This window comes from Saimiri boliviensis, chromosome 1, assembly GCF_048565385.1.
Source record: "Saimiri boliviensis isolate mSaiBol1 chromosome 1, mSaiBol1.pri, whole genome shotgun sequence".
Lineage (NCBI taxonomy): Eukaryota > Metazoa > Chordata > Mammalia > Primates > Cebidae > Saimiri > Saimiri boliviensis.
Genome location: NC_133449.1, coordinates 299714166 through 299721962, shown reverse-complemented (window position 1 = coordinate 299721962; position 7797 = coordinate 299714166). Strand labels below are relative to the sequence as shown.

At 50.6% G+C, this 7797-nt stretch overlaps 1 non-coding gene across 1 annotated transcript; it reads right to left on the bottom strand.

Moving 5' to 3' along the window:
- Window positions 1–5233: 5233 nt before the first annotated feature.
- Window positions 5234–5295, bottom strand: LOC120365717 (U7 small nuclear RNA). The gene has a single exon (XR_005580590.2). It is a non-coding gene; the product is annotated as a U7 small nuclear RNA (small nuclear RNA).
- Window positions 5296–7797: the final 2502 nt, after the last annotated feature.

Here is a 7797-nt window from a genome sequence, read left to right as displayed (position 1 = left end):
CAGCAGTGCTACACACTTTCAGATAACCAGATCTCATGAGAACTCACTCCGTGTCACCACAACAGCAAGTGGGAAATCCACCCTCATGATCCAGCCACCCCCCACCAGGCCCTTCCTCCAACTCTACATGAGATTTGGGTGAGGACACAAATGCAAACCACATCAGGGGGTGGAGTTATCTGAGGAAAAAAAAGAGGCAAGAAGCTATCAGTTATCCCAATGCAAACAGAAATTCAGCACCACAAGCCATCCTTAAACATCAGGGTTGACTTCTTCCTATTCAAACCAGCAGAAGACACACCTGAGTGTGCATGCTTGTGAGGGTGTCGTGTATAAAATACAGTAGCATGACATTAAAACACTTACGTGCTGCACTGTGGGACCACGGGGTGCCACACGTCCCCTGAGTTTTAATGTTTCACATGATGAGTATAAACTTGGTATTCCACCTATGCATAAAAATTTCCAAAAACACACATTTAATTTGAAAATTAATTTGTTATGTTCCTAAATCAAATCCCATAAGTATTTTAAATAAGGCTGTAGGTTCTACATCAAAGAGGAACATATATTTGTTTTAAAATTCACACCTGCCATGTTGGAGGTGGGTCCACACTGTGGAATGTCTGTAGCGAGGGACTTGTGGGCAGCAGGACTGAGAGCTGGGGTAGCTGCTCCCTGGGAATGTCCGTCAGGAACCTGTCATTTGCTCAGAACCAGTCATGACGCTGCACATGGAACACTGACTGTCTACTGGGGGAGCCAGAGACAACAGAAGGAATTATGCAAAAGTGAAATTGCGAGGATGCCAGCTTCAGGGAGGGGGAGCTGGGTGCCAGGACGTGGGCACGTGAGGTCCGAGGCAGAGGGGAACCCTCCCAGGCTGAGGTCCCAGCCAGCCCCAGAGGCAGAGAAAGCAGCAGCAGAAGTGAAATACCAGGAGAAATCAGAGAGGGAAAGTGAAAAGTTCCTGTAGAAAGTTTAGATGTAAAAATCTTTACTGAAGTGGCCTCATGGCAGACCAAGTTGTGGCGGGTGTCAGGGAGGAGCGGTTAGTGCCCTCAAGCCCTGCTCCCCCTCCCCTGAAACTCCACGAGGTACCTTCTGTGTCTTGAGAGTTCTGTAAAGTTTTGTGTGTGTGTGTATGTGTGTGTGTGTGCTTGCTTTCATGTGTGCATGCGTGCCTGAGCATGTGTGTATGCAAGTGTGTGTGTGTCTATATGTGTGCATGTGAGCATGTGCCTGTGTGTGGTCGCATGTGTGTTCCTGTGTGTGCATGCGAGTGTGCATGTGTGAACCTGTGTGTATGTGCGTACACATGAGTGCACACATGTATGTGTCTGTTATGTATGTGTACTTGCTTGTGTGTGCATGCACACCTGTGTCTGCACGTGTGTGTCCCTGCGCATCTGTATCTGCATGTGTGTGTGCACGTGTGTACCTCTGTGTGTGCATGTGAGTGTGCACATGTAAATGTGTGTGTGCATGTGTGCACGCAGCCTGTGCATGTGTGTATGTGTGCACACGTGTGCATGTGCATGTGTGTTTGTTGTTGTTGTTTGTTTTCTGCCAGCCCCATGTGAAATCTGGGAGGAAGAATCAACAGAGGAATCAGAAAAGCCACTGGGGAGAAGAGAAAGCCCAGGGGGCACCTGCACCTTCCTTCTGTGTCTGCCTCCAGCCTCCAAGTGTGGACAGAATTTGTTTTGTCAGAACATCATGGGAAAATGGTCCAATATATGTTCAAAGCAATGTTTCTTTGTTTTTTAACGTGCAATCAATATGCTCCCAGTTCATCATATATATCCGACCAGACTCACATGAGAACCCTCTTGCTCAGAGTTTTCATAAAATTAAGAAATAAAAATAAGCAGGAACTTATGAGAGGGGGAACAAGAGAGAAGATGAAAGCTCATGGGGTGAGTCCAGATGATTCTGGAAGTTGAAGGTGGTTGGACACGTGGCCTGGCCTCGGGAACAGTGGGGAGCTGATGCCACAGCCTCAGGAAGGGTAAGACACATGGAGGTGGAGGGGCATTAGCATGCCCAGCAGAAATCGGAGCCATCTCTTCAGAGCAGCTCTGAAGGCAAGGATGGTGGGGAGGGTGGGGAGTGGAAAGGGTCTTTGCGTTTGATGGAAAGCAGAATCCACAGACCCCTGCTGCCCGCCCCCCCCCCCCACAGACGTGCAGCTGCTCCCGTGACCACCCCACACAGACCAGCAGGCAGGGAGCCCAGCTGGAGGCCTCACCCAGCAGGCCTGTGGTCCCTAGGATGCCTGCACAGCTAAGATGCGGCCAGGCATCTTCCTAAAGCTGGAGTCCAGGCAGAGCCTTCCAGCTCCTTCCACTGCAGTTCCAAGTGCCCGATGGAGCCTGGAGTCTTCGCTTCTCAGAAAACTGTCCAGCCCCAGCCCAGGACCCCTGAATTCATTAATGGTTTTCAGATTGGGATTCTTTCAGTTGCAACAGTGATGTACACACACACACTCCCTCTCTCTCTCTCTCTCTATCTCTCTCTCTCTCTCTCTCTCTTACATTCATTCAGTTATTTCTAAAACATTGTCTAAGGTTTAAAATGGCAAAGTAAAATTTCAAAGTGTTTTCATATATTCAAAGCCTCAATAAAAGATCTTGTGTGCATTTTCTCCCCCAAAAGCTAATTGGCATGTTTCAAACTAGAAAATGAAGGGGGATTCCATGCACAGCCCCAGACCTGGAAAAGTGTGCACCAGCAGGTGAAGGGTGAAGGGTGAATGGGAGCCCCCAGGAGAGCGGGGAGTGGGGGCTGGTCTTGGGGGAGCAGGATGGAGAGACTCTTCCAGCCCTTCACGAAAGGGGCTGCCCATGGCCTGATGCGCTTCCCTGCACCATGAAGAATCTTCCAGCTCCTGGAGAAAGTTTGGGTGCAGGGGCGTGATAGGTAAAAGAAAATTGTGAAATCCAGAAACAAACAAACAAAAAGAAAAAGCTGTGCAAAGACAGGAAACTGTAGTCTACTTTGGACCGTGGTTGTGAACGTGTGTGTGTGTGTAGTGGAGTTTGAGGAATACATCCACTGAATTATCACCTTCCACAGGAGACCATTGGTACCCAGCTTCCCATCCTAAATAATCAGTAAGTAGTAGTATAAATGTGTTACTTAGAATGTAAAATGGAATGGTAGGAGAAACATCTAAAGGAGTCAACAGTTAATTTGACTTTTTTTAAGATGATCCCACTCTATCACTCAGGCTGGAGCGCAGAGGCACAATCATGGCTCACTGTAGCCTCTACCTCCTGGGCTCAAGCCATCGTCTAGCCTCAGCCCAGAGTAGCTGGGCCCACAAAGGTGCACCATCATGCCCAGCTAATTTCTTTTTATTGTTTTTATTTGTAGAGACAGAGTCTTCCTGTGTTGCCCAGGTTGGTCTGGAATGCCTGGGTTCAGTCCTCCCACCTCAGCCTTCCAAAGTGCTTGGATTACAGGCATGAGCCACCAGGCATGCTCAACCCGACAGTTGATTATTTCCCCTGTGCATCAGGAGTTGGGGCTGGGGTGGAGGTGGGGTGGGCAGGAGATGTTTTTGTAAGGTTCTCTTTGGAGTGTAAGCTGACATTTGAGACTGTAGCCTTGCACTGATCTGTTTTGAGGCAGCAGCAGGAGGGCATGGGTTGGGACAGCTGATGGTGGGTGCTGCCCCTCCTGGTTCCATCTTCACCCACAGCGTAGTCCAGGGCATGGCGGGAAGCCCTGAGATGTCCTTTCTAGGTGCATTGTCCTAACAGCTACCATGAGGAATTACGGGTTGATGTCTTCAAACTGCTGAGACTCCTGGGGCGATGGTGATACAGTTTGACTCTGTGTCCCCATCCAAATCTCACCATGAATTGTAGTAATCCCCATGTGTCCAGGGTAGGACCAGGTGGAGGTCACTGAATCGTGGGGACAGTTTCTCCCATGCTGCTCCTATGATAGTCAGTGAATCTCATGAGATCTGATGGCTTTACAACAACTTGGCGTGTCCCCTGAGGGCACCCATCCTCTCTCCTGCCGCGCTGTGAAGAGGTGCTTTCTCCCATGATGGCAAGTTTCCCAAGGCCTCCCCAGCCATGTGGAACTGTGAGTCAATTAAGCCTCTTTTCTCTGTCAATTCCCCGGGCTTAGGCATTCCTTCACAGCAGCGTGAGAACGGACTAGCACAGATGAGAAGCATTCTCCATCATCTACCCGGTGCTCTGCAGGTGCCTTCTCAGCACGACGTAGCAGAGCAGTGACTTCAATTTGTTGCCACTAAGATCAGAGAGAAGGGAGAGAACTTGGATGGCGTGAGTGGTTACCAGTTTATGGCGATTCTTCTGCCGCCCCCTCCCAGGTAGCTGGGACTGCAGGCACACACCACCACACCCTGGTAATTTTTGTATTTTTAGTAGAGACAGAGTTTCACCATATTGGTCAGGCTGGTCTTGAACTCCTGACCTCCTGATCCACCCGCCTTGGCCTCCCAAAGTACTAGGAATACAGACATGAGCCACTGAGCCTGGTGTTCGTTTTGATGAACGAACGAGCACCTTGGGAAACAGGGAAACTCCAGAGGTCCTCTTGGAATCACCTTCACATCGCCAAGCTGCCAAGTTGCCCAGGGCGCTCCATACCCTCCAGAGATGGAGCCACTGGAGCCTGGGAGAGGGCATGGGCCATGGATGCTGTGCTGCTCTCACCACCACTGCTGTGTCTATGCTGTGGCTCCTGTTCACCTGGAGTCACGTTTATGATCACTGACGACACTATAGCAGCAATGTAACTTATCTGTTGGAAATAGATGCACAGTGCCGCAAAGAAAAATTAGCATGGAGACAAAGGATCTTTCAGCCACGCAATGTTCACTTCCTGGACTGCAGAAATGGTATTCTCACTAGCCATCTTGCCACGAGAGTGCAATGAACAAAGGAAAACACACACATTTATTCCTAACACTTTCAGGGTTGTCCTTACTGCTGTGTCTGATCTCCATTGGCTGGAGCCAGACCTTACAATCTAAACTAAAACACGATTGGCTAATAACTTAAAACTTTTCTAAACAGGTGAAAGCATTGGAGAGATGAGCACGTCCGGCACAGATATCTTGGTTAACGTACAAGGTTATGGAATGTACCGTGTGCCTGTAAGCACAGCCTGCCTAACAGCTACGTAGGTTAGGGCTTAACAGAGTGATTAGCACACTTATTCTTTTTCCTTTTTTTTTTTTTGGGGGGGGGGGTTTCTGGCAAAAACCGGAAAGCTTGCTAAACAAATCCTAAAAGAGCTGTAACGCTCAGCACACTTATTCTTTAACAAGAAAGACAACTTGTAAACGGAACTTTTCTACTTCGCACGTTATCCAATGCTATTTAAAGGATAAAACACGAATTTGAGTAAGAAATGAGTTGTTTCTATGAAACCTAAATTCCATTTGATTAGTAATGATGAGTTGCTTTCAAAAGTTCTTGATCCTTTTTTAGAAAAACAGGAGACTGAAAGTGACCTTGGGGTTTGGTCTCCAGGACGGATGACGTGAGCATCTGCCATTGGTAGCCCGGGGCGGGGGCTCCCAGGCAGACTGCAGCCCCAGTGAGCGTGATCACCCAGGCCAGCGGGCGGCCAGCGCTCAGCAGGCAGATGGAGGGTGGGGCTCAGGAGAGAGTCCCTTCAAGAGAGAAGTGGGGGGATCAGCTGGTCCAAGCTATCCTTGTTCTTTGATGAAACACTCGTTTTCACAAAGTCTCTTCCCCCCCAAAAGTAATCCTTTTATTGTGGTGAAGAACAATGTTTCTGCGGTAGAATGTCGAGGTCTTCTCCCCAGTGGGAGAAAGCGTGGTAAAAATGGAGTCCAACCCAGAAGGTCTGTCTTCCTGCAGAAATAGTCTTCGCCACTCAGCAGTGTTTTCCAGAGGTGCTGCTTGGAGTGAACGCAGGAGAGTGGAATGGATAGACTGCATGACGAGTAGTGTGAAGCTGCACTAACGGGGTGCTGAGTATTTAACTTCACCCGAATTAATCAAAGTTACTTCTCATCAGCGGCAGTTCTCTCTCTCTCTCTCTCTCTCTCTCTCTCTCTCTCTCTCTCTCTCTCTTTTTCTTTGCAAATAGTTGTAAAAGGACTGAACGATGAGAAAATGGAGCTGGAAGATGTGGAACAGTGTTTTAGAAATGTTCTATTGAATGATGCGTTTGGTTCCCACGAAGGCTGTGGGAGGAAGGGACTCCACTAGCTTTACTTTACGGAGCTGCTGAGAGCCAGGACTGAAGCCCAGGTCCAGCTGAGCAGGCAGGGCGCTGCCGACCACAGTGCCCAGCCGCCTCGGGGATGGGGCCGGGTCAGCCACAGCGAGGCAGGAAATCGCACCAGGGCGCTGTGCTTTGCAATACCTGCACCCAGAGACCTGCCGCCGTCATTGCTCTGGCCCTGTGTGCAGTAACCTGCGGCTCCCTGGTTGCTGTGGCTTCATGCTGAGTTGACGTCACCCTGGTTCTGACACTCCCCATCCCCTCCGCTTCCCAGATCTCTACCAAGACTGATGAATGGAAATGCACACGCGGGCCCAAGCCCACATCCTTGTGTGGTCCACAGGGACGAGCACCCTGAACACCTGTCCCCCGCGTTAGGAGTCCAGCGAGGCAAGCATGAGACTTAACCCCCCGACATGGTTAACTAGAGCTGGGATGGCTGAGAGGTCAAATGGGGCACTGAGAAGCAGCCCGGAGCTCTAAGCAACAGCAAGGCCATTACCCACCAGCCTGGAAACACAAAGGATGGAGTCATTGTCACTGGCGTCAGAGTCAGGGGCCATCCTGGGAAACCCAGCCCACTGGCTGGCTGATGGCTCCCCCGGGCCTCCTGGACCTGAAGTTCTCCAGCTTTCTCAGGCAGCTGGGGGCCGATTCCTCCCCCATGCCGCCTTCCCCTAGGTCTTGGTGGTTGTGCTTCCCCGAGTGGGCTCTGACTGGCCAGCAGACCGTCCCTCTGTCCCAGGGCTGCCTCCTCTGCATGAGAATGAGACTTGCCAGGGCCAGCCCCTTTCTGAGGTGCACAGGTCCCAGGCCATGGGCAGCCCGTGGGGAGTCTGCAGCCAGGGAGAGCTCAGATCTCTGAGGGAAGGGCTGCTCTGACTTCTGCATCACCGGTCCCCTAGAGTCACATTTGCTGTCCCTGGAATCCTGGCCCTGTCCTGCTCAGAAACACAGGGCCTGACCCCTGCCTCCACGTCCACATTTGGGAACACCTCTGTGGAGTAAGAGAAGGTCTAGCCTTTCTCCTCCCATGGTGTCCATCTGGGGCTTTCCCATCTCCAGCACTGGGAGGCACTTCTTCCAGACGGCCCCTTCTAATCAGGCTGGTGTCTCTGGCCCAGCAATGGGCCCCATGCCCTGGTCTGCTCCTGTTCCCAAGTTCAGTCCAAGCCTTACCAAGGTGAGTGTGGGTTTGTGTGTCTGCCAGTGCCTGCACACCTCAGTTCCTTTAGAATGGGGGTGGCAGATTTTTCCCATAACCAGCTGGGTGTCGCAGGTCATGTGCTCTCTTGGGCAGCTACTCAGCCCTGCCATCATGGTGTGAAAGTAACCACAGATGCTGTACCACAAATGCGCCAATGTTTACAGATCCCACCTCGCCCACCCCTGCCCGTTCAGAATCAGGGAACTGAGGGCACGCCTCCAGTGGAGATTTCAATTCTCAGAAAATCAGGGATAATTTATTTCCATACTGACAACCTGAGTCTTAGCACCACACCTAAATTTTTGACATTTGAGATCAAATTTCTAATACAACACTGGATATAG